Source organism: Leopardus geoffroyi, chromosome D4, assembly GCF_018350155.1.
Source record: "Leopardus geoffroyi isolate Oge1 chromosome D4, O.geoffroyi_Oge1_pat1.0, whole genome shotgun sequence".
In the NCBI taxonomy this organism is placed as follows: Eukaryota; Metazoa; Chordata; class Mammalia; order Carnivora; family Felidae; genus Leopardus; species Leopardus geoffroyi.
In genome coordinates this window covers 51,551,622-51,577,500 of record NC_059342.1, presented here as the reverse complement: position 1 = coordinate 51,577,500, position 25,879 = coordinate 51,551,622, and the positions used below count along the sequence as shown (strand labels likewise).

At 37.5% G+C, this 25,879-nt stretch overlaps 1 protein-coding gene across 6 annotated transcripts in view; it reads left to right on the top strand.

Annotated features, from left to right (window-relative positions):
- LINGO2 (leucine rich repeat and Ig domain containing 2) overlaps positions 1–25,879 on the top strand; it is a 1,160,577-nt gene that overhangs the window by 836,484 nt on the left and 298,214 nt on the right. For all 6 annotated transcript variants that reach the window (XM_045468931.1, XM_045468928.1, XM_045468930.1 and 3 more), the window contains one exon: positions 5,928–6,086. The gene's annotated coding sequence lies outside the window, so the exon portion shown is untranslated. The remainder of the gene's footprint in view (positions 1–5,927; positions 6,087–25,879) is intronic.

The window sequence follows — 25,879 nt, the reverse complement described above, 5'->3', positions numbered from 1 at the left end:
TTTCTTCAGCTCACTTTTGTCTGGCTCATGGGCTTCTGGTTGTAGCTCACATTTAAGCAATACAACTGACCCTTAGACATTTGTTTATGAGCTCTGAGAATTTAAAGCATTGTTCTACAAAGCGTAAACTCAGAGTGAGGTATTTGGGAACTTCCAGCACATGATTAAATTCGGTTTGTAAATTCTAATTTGACAAGGCTTGCCAAGCTAGGGTCAAATTTTTAAGAACTATTTTTTGTATTCAAGTATAATATATTCTGAAGTGAAGGCATATTGGGTCCCTGCCCCTCTTCCATGAGGCACCAGTTCACGTCTCTGTCCACTTGGCCAGATGATGAGCAATACATGGGCAGGAACTGAATCTTTGGACTTGCCTTGTGATTGGAGCCAGCACATTATACAGAATGCAGTAGATGCTTAAATGTTTGTTGAAATGCAACGGCGGAAAAGAAAGGAGAGTGGAAGGAAGGATGGGAGGAAGGAAGGTAAAGAAAAAGACAATGGAGAAAAGAAGAAAAGGAGGAAAGAAGGAGAAAAAACAGGAAAGAAAGGAAAAAGTACTGAGACAAGTGTCATTTGTAGGAAATTTAGAAATGTGACTAATTGGATCCCTCATTTTGGGAAAATACCAACAGGAATATGGAGTACTTTAATTCTCAAAGTTTATAGAACATAGTCAAATTCAGAATTAGGCATCTTTGAGCCAAGATAGAAATGAAGAGAATTGTTTGTGTTTTAGTATCAGTATTCTCAGATATTGACAGAATACCCTAAATTTTGCTTTTGTCACCCATGGGGCTTCCTGCCAGGTTTCTGAAGTAAAAATATTAAATGAGTATCTTGGAAGATTATTTTAAGTTTGTAATTACTTACAATGTAGCTAAACACCAAACGAGCATCAAAAAAATGCCAATGTGCTATTTATATTTTAATCTAATCATCGTCTTTGTCACAATCTATCATCACAGTCTTCTCCTTGTGTCTATGTTTTTTCCATTGGAAAAACATGGCTTTAAAGAGAGAGAGAAAAATGTCATCTGTTGCCTTCAGAAAATTAAACTCATTTAAAATTGAGTACTCAGAAATCCTGTTATTTTGTTTGTTGACTTTTGGTATCTTCTTTCCAAAATAAAACCTACTCAGAGCTTGGTTATTTAAAATCAAGTGAGTTGGAAATCTATAAAATTGTTTAGACACCATGCCAAGTAAGCTGGGTGAGAGAGTGGTGTATTAGAAATACAGGTGTATCATGGGGTTATGTACTCATCCAGATCCTACTGTGATCCTAATGACCTCTGATATGTCACTTCATTTCCCTGAGACTCAGATTTCCATATATATATTGAGCACATCTCTCAAACTCAATTTGTAAGAATTTGGAATTGACAGTACAGCACTATCAATTAACTGCATTTAAGCTCCATTTTTCAAAGCTTCTATGTCTTTGGACAATAACTTCCACTCTCTGATTCTTATTTCAATCACCTTGAAGTGGGCGTTATTACATTACTTTGCATGGTTTTTTTTGACAAAATTAAATGTGAAACCATATATGAAACAGCAATAGGCACATAGATTTTTTTGATGACCCCTGCCTGCTGGGAAATAATCTGTGACTTTTACATCTGACTAAATGAAGAAGAAGGAAAAAAGGAATTTGGAAGCAATCATTTTGTAAATAAAAATGGTAGCACCTTCTCTTTTCCAATATCACCGATAAAAGGAACATATTTGAAACTTCTAAGGCAGAAAGCCTCATTACTTTGATTGTTGGTAACCTACTTATTCCTATATTCTTGATGTTTGTGTGGGAAAATGAGTAACCTAGATACACAGCTTGCAAAATGCACCAAGCAGTCATTTAACAAATGCACTGAGCTCAGAGTGCTGAATGCTCTTCCAGTTCTGTCGGCTACCCAGAGGGCTGTGCAGCATGCCTCTATGGGGAAGATGAAGCACATCCCTGAGATAAAGTTTAAAGAGCAACATATCAACAAGTACAAATCAATAGTTTATAAAATGAGTGCCTAAGTGCTGAGGGGATCCTTTGGAAAGCTTTCTTCAAAGCAATGAGATAAACTAAAAGGGTAGTGGTAGTGTGCATAAAGAAAAAGAAGACCAAAATTCAATTTCAGAGCACTTAAGGCCAGACCAAGAAACAAGAAAATAGTGTTTGTGAGTGTTTGAATTTCTTCTACTTTTTTCAAATTTTATTTTGGTCTTGTTTTGTTTTAAATTCATGCACAACAGGATATTATCAATAGGTTCTGTATACCATGCCCCTATCTAGAACCTCTTTGAACATTGTCAACAATTCATGAATACAGTATTGAGGTATAATTTATGTGCAGTAAAAAGCCCTCATTCAAAATTCAGTTTCAAAGAATACAAGTTTCAGGGCACCTGGGTGGCTCAGTCAGTTGAGCGACTCTTGGTGTCTGTCCAGGTCATGATATCAGAGTCCTGGGATTGAGCTCGAGTCAGACTCCATGCTAAACATGGAGCCTGCTTGTGATTCTCTCTCTCTCCCTCTGTTCTTCTCCCCTACTTCTCTCTCTCTCTCTGTCTCTCTCTCTCTCTCTCTCTCTCTCTCTCAAGAAAAAAAATATGTTTCTTAAAAATAAGGATAACATTTATTTTTTATTTTTTTATTTAAAAAAATGTAATGTTTTTATTTATTTTTGAGAGAGGGAGAAGACAAAGTGAGTGAGTGAGGGGCAGAGAGAAAGAGAGAGAGAGAGAGAGACAGAATACAAAGCAAGCTCCAGGCTCTGAGCTGTCAGCACAGAGCCAGACTGAGGGCTTGAACTCACAAGCCATGAGATCATGACCTGAGCTGAAGTCAGATGCCCAACCAACTGAGCCACCCAGGTGTCCCGCATTTATTTTTCAAAAAGGCTTGGTCTCAGATGAGTCATCTCAGTAATAAGCAGAGGCTCAAAAAATGTAAGATGAGAAAATAGAAGAAAATTATAATGTTTGGAAACCATACTGATTTTAGTAAAAATCACTTAATTTCCAAGAGTATTATTTAAAGCATTATCTGTACCTTTTGTTTTTGTTTTCCTATTTGATAGCATATTTGAAAGAGAGAAAAGTAAAAAAAATTTATTTTAAGTCTTTTTTTTTTCTTCATTCTGAGCATTGGTATTAGAGTAAGGTTTTAAACCAATGTCATGGGATTAGTATTTCTTACAAATACCCATGGACTTCTCTTTGAGAAAAATATATGCATTTAATTTTGTGTATCTTTTTGAGGAAACAAATGGAATAGATAATACAAAAAGTGTGTGAAGCAACTTGTTGTACAACACCCCCCCGTTAAAAAAATATATATAGATATATATAGATATATAGATATAGATATAGATATAGATATAGATATAGATATAGATATAGATATATCCATGAACTGTGATGTAGACAGCACAGGATTGATTGTATGTGAAGCCCAGTACACACATCTGGGAGGCACTGACTCTATGTTGGATGCTAGAAACATCAATGTACAAGTTGGTTGGATTTTTCTGAACCATTTTGACAGTTAATTGGCTTATGGAGAAAAACTTAACAGTGATACAAAACCATCACATCCAGTAAACACTTTCTGTGAGTGAACTGTGTGAATCAGTCATTTGATATTGTAGCTTTGTCTTTGACCTATAATGCTGTGCTCAGTGACAAACTTCAGAAAATCCCATGGTCTGTCATATATGAGTAGGATAAAGAATAAAGCCAATTCATTTTATTTGGTCTAATGTTGCTTCCTTTCGTTGTTACAAATATATGCTAACAAATCAGAATAGAATAGATGACAGTCTTTTTTATGGGAAGAGAATGTGTCTTTCCATTTTGTATCCAGGCACCTAATCCCATACCTGGAACAACTGAGGTACTCAATTAAAATTTGTGGAATAAATAAGTGGGGTCATGGATAAGTCGGTTATCAACAGTCAGTGGAAAACCATCAGTACTGAAGGAAATACACAAAACCTGTCCCTTCAAAGAAGGGATCAATAGCATCCTCTTTGAATAATGAAATAAAGCTCATTTTAGAAAGCAAGTAGCTACATTGATTTACTTATATTTACTTTTTTGTCATAAGTAGCAGAACTGAAGTGTAAGAAGTCACACCAGGGCACAGATAGCTGCTTCTAAAGCAAGAGGCTTTCAAAATGTTTTCATTTAAAGTTAGTTTGGGAGCTTGGAGATTATGTTTATAAACACTTCCCTGTCATTAGGTCCACCAGCATATGACATCTTTCAGTATCCTACATGGCTTCCAAGAGACCAAAAAGGATTACCACTCATGAGAACATATTTGTTTTATAAGGGAATTGATTTGAATTTTTAGAGCATACATAATGCAGAAAAGAAGTAATAATGATTTTTGGCATGCATAGAAACATTTTGCATCCATAAGTTGACTAAGGTTTTAACTTAACAAATACCAGGGCTTAAATCAACAGATTAGAACATTTTAGCCTTGTGTGTGCATGTGTGTGTCTGGATGTGTCTGTTGTGGAGGTGGGGGTCTGGGTGTGTCAGTAATAGTGTCCGCATTCCTGTTCTGAATTGCAGAATGATCGCTTAGTGTCCAGGTATACATTCCACCTTTTAAGGATTTACTTTGAAATATTGCATTTTAGTCTGAAGTATGTACTTGACTTCAACCCGTTGCCTTCTTACCATTTCTGCTGAAATGGCACAATAGGATATCTCACTACTGTGCCTTTTAACGAAGTCTCCCCATTGACTTCTGGGAATACTTGAAGCTCTAATCACAGGTGCATGAGGATATATCATTTTGTGGCTTGTTAAAATCAGCTTTCGCACCTGTGTCCATGAATCTGCAGCACATAATCATCCACATGAGTCCCCCTACAGACTTAGAATAGCCTCTCAACCATTTCTGTTGCACTATTTAGAAAATAATAATAATTCTGGTTTTGTATTTGCATAACTAAATATGGTTGCTGTAGCTAAAAAAAAAAAAAAAAACTAATAGTTATTAAAGTCTATCCTGGAAAGCCCAATAAGCTAATCTGTTCACTGGTTTCCTAAATTTCTGTTGAACAGAGTTATTTGTGTGGCGGGTACGAGTATAATAAGAGTTGTTGATTACGCATGTTTATTTTTTCCTCCTTGAATGGAAATTAAACATGCTTAAAAGTTTAAACACCATATTTAGTCATACGGACATTGATAGTTGAAACATTAGGTATGTAGTACACTGTCCCCAAATTCAGTCATGTGATTACTTCCCTGGGCTGTGGGCATTTCCTTTGTGTACAGATTCTGACTACAATACGTTCATGTTGGTTACTGTTTTATAGTCTGTGTCTCAACAAGGATAAGGTAGCTGTGGAATATGCAGTACCTCATATATGCCCCTTAAAGGTGTTTCTCACATGCTCTCCTACAGACGTGATGCACGTTTTTTACAGTGAATGTTGACACTGACCAGAGTGTCAGAACTCACAAAGGAAACTATCCTTGATCTAAACCAACATGTGGAATTTTCTTTAGCTGGTGATGAGTTTGGCCTTTTTGAATCTCTTTGCTCAGTTACCCTAAGAGTTCTATAGGTAGAGTCAGAAAATTATTCTAATTACCCCAAGTGGTCACCTACATGAAAGAGAAGGGGTACACACCAAAAATATGTGGGTTTTAATATCAATAATGTTTATTTATACCGACAGCTTAAATAGATCAATAAGAGGACCATGTACTCTGCAAAAACACCTTCTGTAGGTCATAAACTTCAGTCTTCCGGCTTTAATGTTTATCAGCATCTTGAGAGGCATTTATGGCCCTTCACATACTCTTTCATGATTCCATTATTGATTAACTAGTGATGCCTGCTAGACCTAGGTCATGGTTCACTATTTTTCCATTAAAATGAAGAAATACCCTGTTTGTTGCAGGTTCACTTCAAGCAGTTGGCTTGTGGGACTCTGAGAGATGCTGCCGCCCATGACATGTTGGAATTATCATGATCAACTACCCAGTTTGGATTTCAGCCAGTGGCCAGGAGCTTTGCATGGTAGACAGCAAGGGTTGGATTTTTAAAAAGAGTAAACCAGGTAAGATTTGAAGAAGACATTGGATCATTTATCATTTGCTCTAAGGGTTTTAGTGTGTTGCCAAGATGCATTGAATAATGTACAGCTTTTCTATTTATTTTCTAAGTCCACTGAACAGGTTGTTGAAGAATGGTACTCCCTTGGATTTAGGAGAATGTATAGAGTAATAATTGAGTCCATTTTTTCTCAAGAGGAGAAAGGAGTTATTTTAAGATACATATAAAGCAGACCCAAGATACTATGGATGCAATAGCCCAAAATTGCAAGCTAAGGAGGTTTCCTCTTTAAGTAACTACTCTGAACTATAATGGAATAAGTAGTTGTACTTTTGAAGGTGTTGTAGGAAAAGTGTTGCTGTTAAGTTGTTGTACTATACACGATATCAAAATGTGAGTGTCGGTTTATAGCATATGATCTTATAAATATGCCTCAAGGTTACTCTAATTTAGAAGATTATATCATTATTCTGCCGTTTATTTCTTTGTAAGTATTTATCATTCCAATTTCGGTTCATGTAAGTATTATTTAAAATGGCGATACAATGACATCCTTCATTATTATTGTGGCTCTTAGATTTTAAAATGTTACGCTTTTATTCAAGTATTCTTTTTGCTACTTTTATCTATTGCATTCTGGAAACTCTTCTCAACCATTACCTATAGTTTGTCAGACCTTCTTGTCTCTCTCCTTAACTGTCTGCCTCCTCCATAATATAATTTAAATCTGTTATCAACAATTACCTGGGAGAAGCAGGAGTCATTCTTGTGCTCTGACTTTAAGACAATCAAAGCTTTTTCAGATTCTTTGAATTTTAGGCATCCCAAAGCATGATTTTCTTTAAGTTCAATTATAGAAACAGAAAATATAAGTAAAATGCATTAATTGAGAAAAAAGGAGGGAGATTATTCTAAGTCACTTGAACTATTTAAACCAATACAGCTTTTTTACTTTCTGAAAATAAAGTAGGTAGAACTCAGTCATCAATAAATAAATTATAGCCTAAGATAATTACTTGGATGTAAAAGAGAACTTCTGAAGTGACTGAAAATAATTGATTCTTTAAAGTATAATAAATAAGCCTTCCCAATCCCATAATAACTTATTTGTCTGTGATGAGATCAAGAGAGAAAAACTCAAAATACTCACAGATTTCAAATTTATTAGAAGTAGTATAGATGACCAGACTCATGGCAGAAATCCTTACTGATAAACTGAGTTGTGGACAATTGTCATGCTTAGTGGCAAGGGGGAGTTATGCACACTTACAAGAGTTCTGCTAGTCTGTAAATAAAAGGGACTATACCTCAACCTGCTTCCGTGCTTTGTAGCGTTAGAATGAAGCAAAGGATTATAACAAGAATGCTTCATGATAGATTTACCTGTTTTATTTATTTATTTATTTATTTATTTATTTATTTATTTTTGAGAGAGAGAGAGAGAGAGAGAGAGAGAGAGAGAGAGAGACAGAGAGCAAAAACAGGGGAGGGGCAGAGAGAGAGGGAGACACAGAATCTGAAGCAGGTTCCAGGTTCTGAGCTGTTAGCACAGAGCCCGATGCAGGACTGAAACCCACAAACCGTGAGTGGTCAGAGAGAAGTCAGATGCTTAGTGGACTGAGCCACCCACGTGCCCCAGATTTACATATTCTTAAATGTTTAAGTCTTAATATCTGAGTCCAAAATAAATTCCATCCTGATTGTGCTTATTTCTCTATTTTCAACAAAATTGGGTTCCATGTTAAAACATCAGACTTAAAAGAAAAAGACAAAAAGAAGGATAAAATGAAACCAGTTTTGAAGGGCCTCATGTGATAATGCAATTACTAGCACTTCTTTAATCTTGTCACAAGGAAGAGTTCTCCTGTACTGTGAGATCAGCATTTTTGTTCTTTAGAATACCTTTCTGAACTTTGTAAGTTAGCAATATAGAAAAAGTGTACAAGCGCTTTTGATCCAAGAAACATAACTTCTTTTCTCTTCAGTCAACCTTTTGAAAGTGAATCCTATTGATTAGGAGGTACAGAGATAGTACACTCTACTGTTCTGTATAAAAACATATATTGTAGAAGGGCCCCACGCACATAAAAGATTTGACAGTGAATTCATGTATTTTCCCAGTGAAAGGTTAACTCTTTAAAAAGGAACAGAAAATTTATACATTGTAGTTTTATAGCTTATATTAGTTTTAAATTCATTTTTGTTCTCTGTTGTAACGATGGTAGTTGTGTTTTTTATAGGGATGCATGTTAGCTCCTCCATAAAGTTAAGAGTGTCAAGGCTTCCCAATTCTGCTTCTCACAAGTTTATAACAAAGCCATAACAATTTGTACTGTTCCTTAGCTTAAAAGCAATTTTTCTTTCTTAACGCATTTTAAAAGTAAAGGTTTGCCTAGCTCAGGATTACATTGTTGTATGTTTGTATGGAGAAGCAATATTAAGCAAGAAAGACAAAATATAAAAGGTGAGGTTTTCAAAAGTGCTTCTGATAACAGCATGCCCCATGTCATGGGATATGCAGTCTCCAGCATGATTCACGAAAACATTTACACAGCACCCATGTATGCCATGTGTCCCTTACTTTCTGCAGAGAGCAATGGACATTCTTACCTGTGCAACTATTCTTATTTTGAGGTCTTCTAAGAACCTGGAGAACTTAGCGAGGCAACTGATTTCATCATTAAAAAGTCTTGTAGGAATCTTAAATACTTTTAGCTACCTATTTATTTACAGTTCAGTTTTTGAATGTCAACAGGATGTAAAGCACTGTGTGGCCAGTAACAAACTAACAACCTTCCTTGCCCTGAATTCATCTAGCAGGGTGAAACTGCCATGTAAATAGCTCAACTTTGGGTGAAATGAACTAAAAAGTTTGATGATGTATTTCAAACAGAATTCTCCAGAAACTAAGATGAAGGACTGTTGTAACTGATAGGACTATTCAAAGGTCTTGAGGCTTAAGAGGCATTTCAGCTGCATTGCTAAAAAGTAGGAAGAAGGGCACTCAGGTGGTTCAGTCGGTTAAGCTTCTGACTCTTGATTTCAGCTCAGGTAATGATATCAGGGTTCATGGAATCGAGCCCCTCATGGGACCCTGTGCTAACAACAGGGAGCCTACTTGGGATTCTCTCTCCCCCTCTCCTGCTCATGTGCTCTCTCTGTCTCTCTGTCTCCCTGTCTGTCTGTCTGTCTCTCTCATAAAAATAAATAAACAAAAAAAGTAGGGAGAATTTTAATTGATGGGAAATAGGTGTAACAGCATTCTAAGTTCAGGGAACAGTGTGGCAAAGCCACCATGATGTAAAAATATATGTTGCCTTTGGAGAATGGGAGACTTGCCCCTGGAAAGTAGGGAGACATACAGGAAGAGATGGAGGATATAGGTAGGGGCTGGACTGGAGTGTTTGGCGTGCACAGCTACGGTGTTATCATATGGACCTGATGTAATTGAATCTGTGCTTAAAGACACAGCATGGGATGCCTAGGGGCAAGGAAGGTATGTGCAGAGACAAATGGTAAACTCAGAGTATACAGTTCTATGAGTGCATAAATGTGTCATTTCTAGTGCTGCGTCACCAGTGCCTGGAACAGGTCCTACTCATCACTGATTCAGACTAAATGAGTATCTCTCAGTGATAATCCAGAAACTTCTACATTTGCAACTTTCTCCTTTTTTATAAGTGGTTTGAAAACTCTTAATACAAAGATTGAAAAGTTAACGTACATGTTTTCCATCATCTACATGGGTAACACACACACACACACACACACACACACACACACACACACACACTCACAACTCTCTCCCAGTATGTGCTTGAAATTAAACCTCAGATCCTGTTCCTGAAATTTATGCCTCAATTAAGATGGGGGCAGCTGCTACCCTACTTTATTTCCCTTTTGAGACTTTTATCTCTCAGGCTTTATCCTTCCCTTCTTTGTTTTATCATCCCATCAATCACTGTTTCACTCCTTGGGAATGCAGCGTGCATCGCAGGCACATTTTTATGGCCAGAAAGCAAAGCTACCCTACTTGGCATGTAGTGCTTACTTAAACCTAATTAAATAATTCTGCTGAAAGTATGTCCTTTCCAGCACTGTGCACATTTGGCCAAAATGATAGGGAACATTTTAAAGCTGTGGAAAATAACGGGGGTAGGGAGCCTGAAGAAGACACAAATTGAATGATGGTGAACTTCAGCCCAACCTTCCTTGACATAGTCCTCTAATGAGCCGGGGTGCATTCACACTTCTGCTACAGGAAACTCCTAACTCACAGCCCAGCTTTCACCCCAATTATTTTGTTGAAAATTACCATTGTTGAAGGCTCCCCAGTAGTACACCAAATTCAGTACATTTTGTATGACTGAATCACCTATTTTCAGTGAACTTCTCTTGTAGTCTGGGAAAAATCCAAGAATTTCTTTCAAAATATGCATACCTAAGGAAATGTAGATATGATTCACTATAATGTAATATTTGTGAGACCAAGATCTTTGTCTTTCTTCTCTTAAGACCTTAATTTCAGGGACACATTCATTTTCCATAAACATATCTGATGAGTGAATGAATGAATATCAAAAATTGTGCTTGAGATCAAATTCATAACTTCTGTGTTAACAGCAGGAAATACAATTGCTCTCTTTTTAGTGAGGCCAGCTAGCATTTGGTTCATCTTGCCCAGTGTTAGATCAAAGGCATCTTATAGCTTGCAGTACTGCCATTATTTAGTGAAAGATTTTTTTTAGGTTTAGTTTTGAGAGAGAGAGCACATGTGCAAGCGGGGAAGGGGAGAGAGAAGGAGACAGGATCCGAAGAGGACTCTGCATAGAGAGCCTGACATGGGGCTTGAACTCACAAACTATGAGATCATGACCTGAGCCAAAGATTTTTTTTTTAAATCATATGATGACAAAAATTTTTATGCATATGAATGATTTAATATAAAGGATCAAGAAAAAATTATTAAATGCCTTGTTGCTTTTATAAGTAAAGTATGGTTCTATTTTACAGTCACAAATTTTGAATTTTTATTTTTATAGATCCCAAATGCTTGGAAGAAAGAAGTAAGGCTTTCCCTGTTTCCATGCTATTGGGTGTGAATTTCTCTGGGTAGAAGTCACTAGACTACTGCTATCCTAGCAAGCTACCCTTTCATATTTCAAGAAGACAGGTTATAGCAAATTGTGGTTGTGAATATACTATCTCAATTAAAGGCCCTGTCTTTAAGTAAAGCCTGGATTTGAATCCAAACTCTGACACTTACAAATTATATGACCTTGGGTAAGTCATTTATCATCTGAGAACTTTGATTCCCAACTGGTAACACGCACGTAGTAGTAGCTGTCCCATGTGTAATTGTGAAGATTAAGTGAGATCACACATATAAAACACTCAGCAGAATATCTGACACATTATAAATAAGCGATATATATAAAAATATATCTATTTATAAATTACTGATATACTGATTTATAAATTACTGATATATAAAAATTACTGATATTTATTATTATTATTATTACCACTAATAGTCTATTGTTATTATTACTACTAATAGTCTATAGATGTAGCAGTTCTACCTAGAAGTTCATTTGTTTCAGCGAAATGTCAGAATATTTTATCCTTAGTCCCTAGAAGTAAATGATATGTAAAATGCTTAGCATTTACACACTTCATAAGCACTCAATTACTGTTAGTTGTTGTGGTGCTAGTTTTAATTGTCATTTTCCTATATAAGCACTTCTCTTCTTCAGGCTCTTTGAGGAGATCTTGGGTCTAATCTCTTTATAGCAACAACTTCCTTCTTAGGGTGATGGCAAGTCTGTGTATTGTGGTTAGTGTTATGACTTTAAGATAAGGCCCAATCCGTTATTGGTTATATTATAATCACATTGCTGGGTGCCTTGATATTGAGGTGAATAGCATTTTCTTTAAAACCAAATATAACCAGAATGGTTTTTCATACCAAATTATAGTCTTTAGAATCAATAAAACACATTGAAAGCCACTAAAGGAAACATTAACATATATCTGACAGTAGCAAACAAATCATCCTGATCTGTTGACATAATTCTCTAATATGGAAATACTACTTTAACATATATTCATAGATACTGTCTTTAGAGGTCCCTGACATTAATCAAGCAGTATATATGTAATTATGCCTTTAACCTTTCCTTTTGTTACATGTATTTTACACAAAAATACTGTTATTAATTTTAAAATGAAAATTTAGGATTAAAACTACTTTTAACGTGGTAAAACAATACTTTAAAAATTAACTGTCATGATTAATTTCACAACATGCCACCTAAAACCATATAGGAGAAGAACGGGGATAAATTAGAGACAATTCCATGAATTTCTGGCCTGTGCTTCATAGACTGTTGGTTTTGGGTGGCCCTATTCTTGTCAACAAATGGCAGAATCTAGATAAATCAGCTGAGATGTGAGGGAAGACAAGTAGACTAGAAAACCGAGGGAGGGTCTGTTGAAAATGAATCACTCTGAGGTAAATAAAGGATTCCAGGCTTTGGCGAATGACTTTCCAGGATTGGACTGTGAGTTTCTGCAAAGAGCCAGGTCCACAAAGATGCTCATCTTGCCCTGGCAGCTCACCGCTGCCCTTGGTGAGGGGCAGAGGAAGCCGTTGGTGGAGAGGAGAGAGATTCAGGGATGCACCATGGTTTGGAAGTAGCTGAAGTGATGGGCTGTGCAGTTGATTGGGCAGTCAAGAAGCAGAATCATGCCAGGGGTTACCAGCTCGATAGCATGTGTGTGATGAGTTTGAACTGAGTGGCAAGAAATCCCTGAGTGAGCATGGGGAACATTTCATTAGAAGGGAGTTATTTATTCTAAGGATAAGATTTAGCATGAAATTAAGATACTGTTGAAGTCAATCTTTACAAAGTCTCTTCTGCAGAAATATGATAACCAACACCTGGTTATATCATGTCTCTTTCTACTGCATCCAACAGGACAGTAGGAATGAAATAATAATGGTACCCACCCTCAATTGCATATTGGGATCAATGTAAGTCTTTTATATCAATAACCCTGAAATATAGACACAGTTATACACATATTCAAGATGAAGACACCGGGACTTGGAAAGGTTAGTTACTTTTCCAAGCTCACACAGCTTGTATGTGTGAGGGCAAGATCTCCCAAGATCTCCTTTGTCTAAAACCTGTGTGTATTCCATTATATTATTATCCTATTTTGCAGTTCCTGAGACTAATGTTCCAATCTTTATGCCATTATATATGCGAGTACATTTGCTGTACTATGTATTTTTATATTTTGTAATTTTTTCTTGCATATGTGTGCATATTGCTTTTCCATGAATTTGAAAGTTGCTTAAGAGGTAGAGTATCTCTTTTTTATGGAGGGCCCGTTAGTGCTAGTCCTGGGTCATTATGCAGGGCAGGGCTATTATGATAGGCCCTGATTCTGAACACATGTTTGCTGCTAATGATACCAGTTAACAAACTGGTTTCCTCTTTTCAACAGAGAATTTACATAGACTTCATAAATAACTCTTGGCATAAATGCCACAATTTATGTACCTATAATTTTTTGAATACCTACATAAATGGCCACAATTAAAATAATTTGAGAAGGGCGACTGGGTGGCTCTGTCGGTTAAGCATCTGACTCTTAATCAGCTTGGATCATGATCTCACAGTTTGTGAGTTCAAGTCCCATGTCAGGCTCCATGCTAACAGCACAGAGTCTGCTTGGGGTTCTCTCTCCCTCTCTCTGCCTCTCTCTCTCTCTCTGTCTCTCTGTCTCTCTCTCTGTCTCTCTCTCAAAATAAGTAAACTTTAAAAATAATTTGAGTAATGTATTGTCTTTCATCTATGTAGCATTTCTTTCCCCTAACAGAGAGCACCAGAGTGATTTAACATCATTTTCCAGCGTGCTTTTGTGGAACACTGATCTGGAGGTGTATGTTCCATATACAAAGGGTTTTGCAGCCAATTGCATTTTGCTGGTGTAGTAATTTATGATAAGGACTGGCTCAAAAAGAAAAGGTTTAGGTTTGCCTGCAACAATTGCCACTCCCTTCCTGAATAAATGGAGGATTGTTGATCAGAGGAATATGAATGATCTTGAACCATCTTTTCCCACAAGATTACAACTCTGATGTTAAGTACAGAGGTTTTGGCCAGTCACATTCTTATTCTTTTTTTTTCCCTCCCATTTCTTTTCCTCTCTTTTTTCCTCTCCTTCCTCCTTCCCTCTTCTTCCTTTTTCCTTCTCCCTCCTTTTCCCCCTCCTCTTCCTCTTTCTTCTTCTTCCTCTTCTTCTGCCTCTCCCCCCTGCCTGCCCCATACACACATACTCCTCCCTCTTTTTTTCTCTCCTCCCAACCTATGAGCATGCTAACATTTTCCCCTCTTTGGGATTTCCCGTGTTTTGATCCAAACATACCATCACCTCTAGTATATCCCTTCTCTAGATATGTTACTCTAGATATGAGGTTATAACTTTCTTTTTCACATCAGCCAAGTCTTGACACCGTTCTCCATCTCCTTGTTTTTAACCAGAGAGACATTGTAATTTTAAGGCAACCCTTATAGATAGAGTTCCTTTTAGCAGGGAATTACTCTTCAGAGGGTAACCTCACTTTCATATTCTTGGTAGGAGAATTCTATATACACAGCTACATTTTACACATTCAAAATGCAGCCCTAATTATGAAGCCAAAGCCAGTTAGTGTTAGGCTACATCATTAGCACCATCATTAGGAAACATTTGCTGAGAGCCTTTTTTGCGGGGGCACAAGGCCATAGGAAACAGTCTCCATTTCTGTCTGCTTTCACTTCCACATAGATTAAAGACCGTCACTACTCTTAAATATTAACTTTACTCTGAAGGAGTTTATGATGCCTGTGCCAAGCAACACAGATATGTAACACTAGCCAAAAAGAAAAAAGACAGTACTGTAAGTGTCAGGCAGGAACTTGGATAGATGACAGAAACAACAGATTCAGAGGAAGAAAAAGTCCTGGGAGGCTAGAGGTCTCAGGGAAGCTTTATGAAGGAGATGGATCCAGAACTGAGTCTCCAAGATTAAGAATTGTCTTTGGTTTTAAAAAATGCTTGGCTACAGAAGTCTTTTCACCTTTCCTTATCTTTGGTTTTGTCTTCCATCCATTCAAACCTACAGCTGAGAGCAAATAGCAACATGTCATTTCCATACCTTGAGGATAAAGCGCTATTTCTCAATGTGTCTCTTTTTGCCTCTTGAGACATTCATATGCATGCACTTTATTTGGTTCTTAGTGTTACTACACAGTGCTTGTTACCATCTGTCATGCATATCTGGCTGTTATTTGTCCTTCTCAACCCCTTACCATACTTCTCCATACTTCTCCTTCTCCATACTTCCATTACATCTGCTTCTGTAACCACAATGTGAGTCCTCTAAGGCAGAGATCAATTCTAACTTATTCCTGTTTTCCCAGAATGATTGTATCCCACAGAGCTGGCATGTATAAATGAACATATGCCTTTTCTTCTCAATCACATTAGGACTAGGTCACTTAATTTTTTGTCAGTTTTGATGACTGGTAATCCAACCTTACTCTCTTCTATGCCTTTGCTTAGCCGAAATGCCTTTATGGGATGGTTGAAAAGAACAGTGTGTTCTAGAATGTTTAGTAAAAGTGTTGTGGGCTGCCAAATATGATGTAAATTATCAGGATTAAAAACAAAATTCTATCTGCAGCACTGGAAATATTTCAGATGGTATTTAAATGTAACTCGAAAATGTGATTTCATGAAAATGTTAGTATTTATATGAACAATTCAAAGTACATGGAAAACTAATACTGATAGAAAAATTTTAAGAGCTTAAATACCTTTTTATGAGTCTATGTTACTGGAATTTAGTTAGGCTCTAAAGCTTTGTAAATATCCTCTAGTAGAAAGTCTCCTACCCTACTTCTGAATATCTCCTGTATGTAGTTGATATAAATTCATTTATCAAATCTGATATGATGTAAGCCAAAAGAGTACAGTTATTACAGTATAATGTTTAAGCTAATTTATGATAATTTTTATTAAAAAAGTAACATTTTGTTTCCTGGATGAGCCTGCAGCAGAATGAAAACATGCTTCATCAGCGGAATGGGTAGTATTTTCTCCAACTGATCTTTCATCCAAGGGAATTCTTAAGCCAGAACCTTCTAAAAGATATAATTTGGAGAACTTCCAAAAAAGAGGAAAAAACACCTGTCCTGAAAAGAATGGTAAACTATAGTGTGATCTCATTTGTCCTAAATTCTGCATATCATTCACCCACGAGCTGTAGTTGTCTCACCCTTAGGTGATATGTCCCATAACTCATTCTAGTCAATCGGATGCATTTACTACTAAAGGGACTCATATCTTGGAAATAACCTTCCTGTTTCAAACTGTGTTCTCTAATGAATGAGAAGGTAACTGCATTAAGTACCTTTCTAGTTGCCAAGTGTAATCATCTTCTACCTAGGCGAGTGTGTGGCTGGCCTCTGTATCTGGCATCCTTTGTGAAATGTAATCACGGGTGTAATTTAAGTGGAACTCAGGGACCGGACATAGAAGTTTCCTCAAATGCTTGGATTATAAATATCAATAGCAAATTCAGCTTGCGTTTTCCACAAGGCATTTTCTTTCCTATTTGGACACAGTCATGGGTTCAAACAGGAATCTTTCAAATGCAGAAACCCAGTAGCTGAGGTTTGAATATATCAGGGAGGTATTTGCAATTTAGACTTGGAAACAAATCTGTTACAAATGAGAATCAAGTAATTCCAAATGCATAAAGATGAATGTAAATATATGCCAGATCTGCTTTAGGATAGTATAATTTAGTTAGTAACAAACACACTGCTATTTGTGATTTCACTTCCCACTGTATTAGCTGATTAGGACTCAGTATTAGTGTCCACATCTGTATTTCCCTTTCCCACCAGATTAAAAACATTTTAAGGCCCAGAACTGGTTCTTACCTATTGTAGGAATATTTACCCCTAAAATAAGTCCTGACAAAAAGAAGTGATGATAAGTGAATGAATTAAAAAAAAAAAAAAAAAAGCCTGATACCTAACAGTCCCTTAATAGGTATTTATGAATAAGTGAATTAATGAATGGATGAAAGAATGAATAGGCACATGACATTTTATCACAGTGGATATATTTTAATAGCCAGTTGAGGCTTTGGTCAAAACAAAAGGATATGCACTCTCTTATTTAGTTTAGTAATCAATTAGACTGACATTCAAATTTGAATATTACATTAAAAAAATTAGAAGTAAAATTCCTAGGGGCGCCTGGGTGGCTCAGTCGGTTAAGTGTCAGATTTAGGCTCAGGTCATGATCTTGTGGTTCATGGGTTCGAGCCCCTCATCGGGCTCTGTGCTGACAGCTCAGAGCCTGGAGCCTGCTTCAGGTTCTGTGTTTCCCTCTCTCTCTGCCCCTCCCCGGCTCATGTTCTGTCTGTCTCTGTCAACAATAATTAAGTGTGTTAAAAAAAAAAAAAAAGTAAAATTCCTTGCCAGCATTTCCAAATTGCACACTCTATTCTAATGTTTTAAAATAAAATTATCTTCCTACTGGCAAAGAGTGACATTTATAGTGTGTGCTAGGTATTTGTAAATTTCACCCTGTTCTGCCCATGCATTCACATCCCACCTACCTTCATTTTCAGTAACTCTTCCTGTTTAAAACAAAATTAAAACAGCTACTTTTCAGAGTTTGCAGGTCAGCAGATATTTTGTATTTGAATGAAATTCTTTAAAAGGACCATTTTAAATAATTTTGTATGATATACGTTATATTGTTTATCTTATGTGGTTAGGAAAAAGGGATATAAGGGTTATTTGTAATAGACAAAACAATCACTGGGTTTTAATATTTAAATGTGAGTCAATTCAAGGTCTGACTATTCTAGGGAAGATTTAGGCACTTGCCATGTGACTGTTAGGAAAAACACACATTTTGCACTTACCCAATAGAAAAGTCACTACAAAAAACTGGGCACTGGCCTGGCACATTGCCTTTACCCACTTAGAATTGCCTGCAGGGAGAACGACCCAGTTCTTTAATTGGAGAGCACCAAATGTATTTACTACTGGATATATAAAGACCAACCATTCAGATCACAATGACATCTAAACAACTTGAAGGTGCTTTACTTCTGCCCTGAACCCTGTACTTCTGCAAAGGGATGTTGTCTTCATTGAAACAAGCTTCCAAGTAGTAGCTATACATAAAGGAAATCACACAAAGATGATCCTTAGGTGATCTAATAACTTCATCAGTAGTACACTGTGTTTATTGGTAAGAAATGAAATTCATAACCTTTTAACATTCTTGGGTTTCTTTGCATGCCTTCATTCCCATACTACCCTAAGTTTATATTTGTTACAGTCATGAAAGAAAAAAAAAAAAAAGGTATACCTTTGAACATACTGAATACCTTTGTTAGACTGAGATCTCCTTTTGTCCCTGGTGTAACTACCCAAATGATGAATATTTAGTACCTCCCCAATAAATGTTTGCTGAATTAATGAGCACTGCCTGCACACTTTTCATATCATCTTCAGATGTCCATTCTTTGCCATTCTGTCTATTGCTTCATTTAACATTTCCCCCAAAATCACTCAGAAAATATTTATTAATATCTACAATGTCGTAACATAGTGTTTTGCTTCTCAGATCTTGTGATACTCCCTTCATTGTCCCAAGGGAACTTACAATCCAGATGGAGAGATAAGACAAAAAACACATAAAAGACTAAATTATGACTTGAAGGAGTAAATGATTAAGGGTAAAATGAACAGCATAAATGATATGAAGATAGCGTGTTCTGTGATTATGCCTAAGCTACATCCATTTAGAAGATTCGTATTTGGGAAAACCTGAGATTCCTTGGGGGCAGCTTCCAGAGCTGGGGACTGAGGGGCTTCCAAGAAGAAAAAATCTAAACGAAGAGAATCAGTAGACAAACCTGATCTAATAAGCAAGTCTTAGTCATCAGAGGGGCAGAGTGATGTGATGAGCTGGTTGAATTTGTCCCCAACATAGCATTTCCGTTCACAAATGAGTCATATGAGAATTTTAAAGAGAAATAAAGAACTGTGACATAGAGCTGAAATTCCTCTGTTATATGTTAATATTCATGAGATATTACTCTTACATCTATAAGGTCATGGATACCAAGTTTTTATCATTTAATAGATGATAGCAAATGAAATGGAGGCATTGTCTCCCACTTTGCCTAAGGAACAGTGTCCATTTGAGGAACTGGAGGGTTCCACTGGCTGCTCAAACACTAATCACTGGCTAATCACTGACTACCCAAACAAGGAGCTGGCTACTCAGCTAATTAATAGTACTCAAACAGGTAGGGTCTGGAAGTATCCCAGGTGTCACGCAGAGACATCAGTGCTCAGTGAAGGTAGCAGCACCTAACTGAAATATCAGTGTTACCGATGAAGAAGGAAAGGGTAGTAGTGACTATTCATATTTTTGAGTCCATGTTGATTCCCTTCAGTGATATCTCAAAATACCTAGGGCAAGACCCAAGAGAGGATATGGGCAAATGGCATCTTACATACTGAATAGATATTTTGAGAAAGGTGAGTTGACTGAGCCACGGTGCAATCTGGGAAAGCTTCATGAGGCAGGATCTAGATGTATAAGGAGAGAGGAAGATAGTGGGGAGAGGTGGTACTGAAAATGAAGATGAGCGAAGACAAAGAAGTATTTGTGGTCTGTATGGGAAACCGTGAACATAGCACTGTGACTATAGCTGTGGGTGCATTAAAAGGATGGTAGACAACTATATTAGAAACGGATATCACGGGGTTCACCTGGGTGGCTCAGTCGGTTAAGCATCCCAACTCTCAGTTTCAGCTCAGGTCATGATCTCACAGTTTGTGAGATTGAGCCCCGTGTCAGGCTCCATGCTGACAGCATAGATCCTGTTTGGGATTCTCTCTCCCTCTCTATCTGCCCCTCCCCTGCTTGCTCTCTCTCTGTCTCACTCTCAAAATAAATAAATAAACTTAAAAAAATGGAAATAAGTGCCAAAATTAAAGAAGCCTAGAGCTGCATCACATTAAAAATCCAAAAATAGTAGGTTCCTGATACGAAGATTTCAGAATTTTTGATAGTAAAATCCCTCTGACTCGAGCCATGCAGTGAGCGCTTCACTTATCTTTCATTTTCAAAAGCTCTATGAGGAAGTATTATTATGTTTGTTTTATGTAAATCAAAATTAAAGCTTATAAAGTTTAAATAATTTGCCCAACGTGACACATTAACAGTTGAGCCAGGAGCCAGGAATCAAGAGCAGATATGTGTAGTTCATATACCATTGCCACCCTCTTCTAACTGTACTCTGCTCCACACCCTGATCTCCATAGCATCAAGTCAGCATTGAATTTTTCCCACTCTGTTCTATGTCTTTGGATAATAGTGATTCCATACTATACACAGATAGGAAAAACATGAATGGTGGGTCTCTCACTTCTTAAAATCCCTTCTTTTCACTTCACCTGACATTTTTTGATATTCACTTAACCTGACATTTTTTAAAGTCACAGGCCTTGATTTTTTTTTTTTTTTTTTTAATTTTAGTGCCTTGTGATGAATCTGACTTGAGTGGTTTGCCTTGGCATGTTAATGCTAGAAGAGATCATGTGTGTGGTATTTCTTGTGCCCTCAATAACTTAGGGGCAGAGTTTAAGAATTAAAGGAGATCATATGGGAGAAAGGAAATAGGTTTTATAAAGGAGGATGAGGCAAGCATAAGAAGTGTTGAAGACAGAAGAGACTGAAGTCACAGAGGACTGACATGGGTGGGGAACGAGTAGTCTTGACTTGCTCTATCTAGAAAATGGACTTCAGAGGAGACAGGACCAGCATTCTGAACTGAAAATAGACATGACTTGGGTCCAGAAATGAAGATGCCCACAATGGCAGGAAATCGGTAAAAGCTTTCTCTACAGCTGAAGGAGGATAAACCTTCTATCTACTCTAAATGCCTATGAGCAACAAACTTAATTCATTCCCAAGACCCTGTTAAAACTGCTGTGAATATACTTGAGCACCACTAAGGGCATGAGCTACTGTTAAGGAAAGATGACAGTGGTAAATGCAACATTTTAAAGTTGGTTGGAAGAGAGAAATAACATACCATGTTGGGTGTTGCAAGAGGGTGCCATCTTTGAGGGAGCAAGCTACTCTGCTACCATTCCTACTGCTTCATGTAAAACTTGTTTAATCGCACTTCATCTTAACTGAGTGAATGTGTTTGACCTAGCAAAAGTAGCCCACAAAGAAACTGCATTTTAATAAAATTGTATGTGAATTTGTCTTGGAAGTTTGAAATAATTGGGAGATAAATCCAATTTTAAGAGACAAATGAAGAAAAATCTGCAATATGCGCAGTTCAGTTAGCATTATGCATGTGGTTTTCTTCTAATTTATAATGGAGGAAGTTTTCCAAGTTATTTATGGACTCAGTGAAAAATTAAAATGTGCTATCAAATATATCTGGATGTCACTGTAACCCAAACATTAGTCATGCATTTTCAAATTTCCGGAAAAAAAGAAAATCCTCATAAAAAGACCTTAGTTACTCTTGTAACTGTACTCTTACAAATGGAACTTAGAATAATACAATAGAGGTTTGCATAAGGGGCAGCGGTGGAACAGAGGAGAGAATGGCTGAAAATAAATTAGTGTGTTAGAAACATAATTTTGACAAATATCGTTAGAACTAATGTTTTTATGCTTTGGTCACTGATGTAATGCAATAACATGAATTCTAAAGAATATGTTCATATATACCATCATCTACAGTAAATATTAATTCTAAATCCACTTTAACTCTCAAATATGTCCAATTTTCCCCATCCTCTCTGCTCCTGGATTGATACAATGGTCTCTTAACTATTCTCTATAGCTCAAGTCTGGCCCCTGCTCAGTCTGTTTGCCATCAAATGGGATTTAGCATTTGGAGGAAGATCGAGTTCCTTTTGTCCATTGCTCTCCAGGTAGGGAGATAATAACTGTGCCTGGAGCTTTTGCTAAAGAAATTAGTTCTGTCCTCCTGTTGGTCCATAAAAGTGTAAACGTTGTCATGTCAGAAGATCACAGAGATTCTGTCAGGCTTACTTTCTAAATATCAATGCCAGAAACCATTCATTTAGCTGTAGCTCCTACTAAGGGATTAAAGCGTTTCCTCCCTTTTTGTACCAATGGGACCCTTGCTTACCCAAAGTCATAGTAACAATTCTTCCACAACCCTAACCTCCTTTTATGCAGAAGGAGTTAATTAAATGAAATAGTAAGGAACAAAGCAAAATGGGCATAATATGACAGAATTCAATCTGATGGCCTCCTTCCTCTGATTGGTAGCTTGGAATTTTTTGTGCAGTCCTTTCCTGACTTTCCTGGGCTCCAGGGTATTTGAGAGCTTTTCAAATAGTGCTCACTATTAAGGGCTTGGTTAGCAAAAAATATTAAGTGACATTTTCCCTGAATGGAAGATTCTGTATAGTTTTTGTGGCTTCCTTTTTCAAGTGTGGTTAATTTTAGCCCTGTTTCATTTGTCTATACAAAAGGACCACTATGCTTTTTCCTCTGACAGGATTAACTGATAGTTAAGGCCATAAAATCAGTGTAAATAGAATTATAAGAAGCTTCATTTACTGGGGCTGCATTCAAGAGCAAGATAACTAGGGCGTTTGGAATAAACATTATTTTCCAAGGAGCCAGAGTACAAGTGGTAGCTCACATGATCTGCAAGAACCAATTGTATAGGTTGTTAGGAAGGAGTTATTTCCCTTTTAAAATAAAAGTCAGCCCACAAATATTTGTTGAGCCCCTACCATGAGAGAGGCATTATTCTAAGTTCTAGTGATGGTGGAGAACCAGAAAGATGGATCCTAGTGATAAGGACTAATAAGAAGCTTACATTCTAATGCAGAGAGGCATATAATTAATGATGTCAAAAGAAACTAATTCAAGTGACCCCCCCAAAGAGGTTAAAGTCTTTAATAAGCTGATGTGCATCACAAGTACCTAAAGACCAGGTAACTCTCCAAGTTGAAGCCAGGTTGGGATTTTATAGGGGGAGGACAGTTGAAGAGCTCGCTGAGTAAAAAGCCTTCAGGGGCTTCGTTGGAGACCCCTCTCTTCTCTCCAACTGCCCCAGATACTGAAGGCATCAGAATGGATACAGCCATGTTTTGCTTTCTTTTTCAGCATTCAGAGTTCCATGGGAGGGCTTTTTCTAGGTCTGTTTCTTACCCCACCTGAAAACTCTGTGATCTTTTTAGAGGGCTGGTTTCTGGGAGGTTTCCAGTTTAAATTAAAAAATGGTTAAAGCTATTTAAATCTCCTTCTATCCAGGCATCTTCAATACTCTACAGATATGCTATTTACAAGTTCTGTGTGATCTCTGAGGAAGAGTAATAACTTGTTTTTAATGTTTATTTATTTATTTTGAGAGTGAGAGCAGGAGAGGGGCAAAGAGAGGCTCCTTATTGTCAGTGCAGAGCCCACTGTGAGGTTTGATTTCACAACCTGGGAGATCACAACCTGAGCTGAAATCAAGAGTCAGATGCTCAAATGACTGAGCCACCCAGGTGCCCTAACTAATAACTGTTAAATGAAAATACCAGATTTCTCACTTCTTATTTAAAGAGCTATGTCTTACTGAGAACAAACTGAGGGTTGATGGGGGGTGGGAGGGAGGGGAGGGTGGGTGATGGGTACTGAGGAGGGCACCTTTTGGAATGAGCACTGGGTGTTGTATGGAAACCAATTTGACAATAAATTTCATATATTGAAAAAAAAATAAAGAGCTATGTCTTACTTTAAAAAAAAAAAATTAACGTTTAATTTTGAGAGACGAGCACAAGTGAGGGAGGGGCAGAGAGAGACAAAGACACAAAATCCAAAGCAGGATCCAGGCTCTGAGCTGTCAGCACAGAGCCCAATGCAGGACTTGAACCCATGAACCATGAGATCATGACCTGAGCTGAAGTGAGTGCCTAACCAAGTGAGCCACCCAGGCGCCCCAGGAGCTATGTTTTTTTGGGGGGAACCTTCTAGACTGCAGATGACAGACACTAAAAATATTTGTTCCTTTCTAAATATGAAAATTCTTTCTAAATTATGCTAAATAATAATATAAAGGCAATGCCTTACTAGATAAAAGGCATTTGTAAATATGTGTCTATAAAGGTAGTAATTTGGCTGAAACATTCCCTAAAGAAACTAGGAACAATGGAGAAAAATTATTTTTCCCCCTGTGATCAACTCAAGTTCTAAGTATTTTCTTTTTACTGTTTCTTACCAATTCAGAGCAAGGGGGCAAGAGGACTTTGCTGCTGAAATGTAAATCACATGAATTTATAGGTTGCTTAATAACTGATGATAGGGAAAAATGCCAATGCTTTAATGATCTTACTTGAATATTTTCCTCCCTGTTTAAGAAAGCATATTGTGTAATAGCATCAGGTTTCAGACATTAATGGGCATGGGATCCACTCGGGGACCTGCTACCTGTGTGAACCGTGGCAAATGGGTTAGGACCTTCTGAGCCTTAAATTCCTCATCTGTAAAGTCTGGATTACAGTCATAGCTCATGAAGTTTCTAACAGTTAAATAGAATATGCATGTAAATTGTAAGCTTGGTGTCTGGTACATAGTAAGCTTTCAATAGATTTTAGGACATAATATTAGTAGTATGATCACTAATTATTATCTTCCCAACAGAACAAATCCAATTCAGGAAGAGCCCTTTGGCAGAGCCTTCAAAACATATGCATGATCTGAAGCTCACCTACCAGCTGCTAATTTGCTTGTTTATTTCATTTGATTTTCCTTAGCTGCACATAAGGGAGGTGGGTGGGAGAAGCTTAATTTATTTGTCCCTTTTTTTGAAAATGTGGGTTTTGGCTCTCACACTATTTTGAGGCATGGTCTGGTGGTGGCAGTGGGGATATGCACACTTCAGGGAGGTGGGAGGGTTATGTAGCTCTCCTGGTGGCTCTAGCATCTTTCTCTCCCCTGCCCCCCATCCAGTGATGATCATAGGTGCTAGATTGCCAGTGCTGCCAGCCAAAGGCCTCTCCTCCCACAGATCTGGAAACACATGAAAAGAGCCATGACTCATGGGCTACAACTTTTTCAGCTGCTTGATATGAGCACTGATAGGCTCGGCTCCCATGTTTTCATCACCCCACAGGCTAGCTGAGGGGGAAAGGGCTCTGTGGGTTTCAAATAAAGTGCTTCCTGACTGTAATTGCGAGCCACTGAGAGATTCCGTGGAGAGGTTAGGATGTGGTTCCTGTTCCTTTGCTAAAGTCAGTGGAGAGGATGAACTGGGGGGACACCAGGGTATCCTCGGATCCTTACAGGTATGGCATTTGAGGTATTTCAAATCTGTCTTTACAAAGTATCAGAGAATCCGTGCTTTCCTGCATTCCATCCTTTGTATTTTGCACTGTTGTCTAGAACTGAACGTGTGTTATCTCTTGTGGTGGTGGTGGTTGTTATTTGGCTTGCTCTGTGGACTGGGTGCTCTGTGAGGGCAAGTCTTTTTAATCACTGGATCTCCAGGCCTGAGCTCAGTGCCTGATAGGCAATAAGTGCTTAACAGGAATCGTCGGCTGCATGGATGGATGGATTGGTGAATGGATCAGTGAATGGCTATACTAATGAAACTGGGGAAAAGACAATACGCCAGCACAGTGGACTGTGTACATATGCAAATACTCTGTG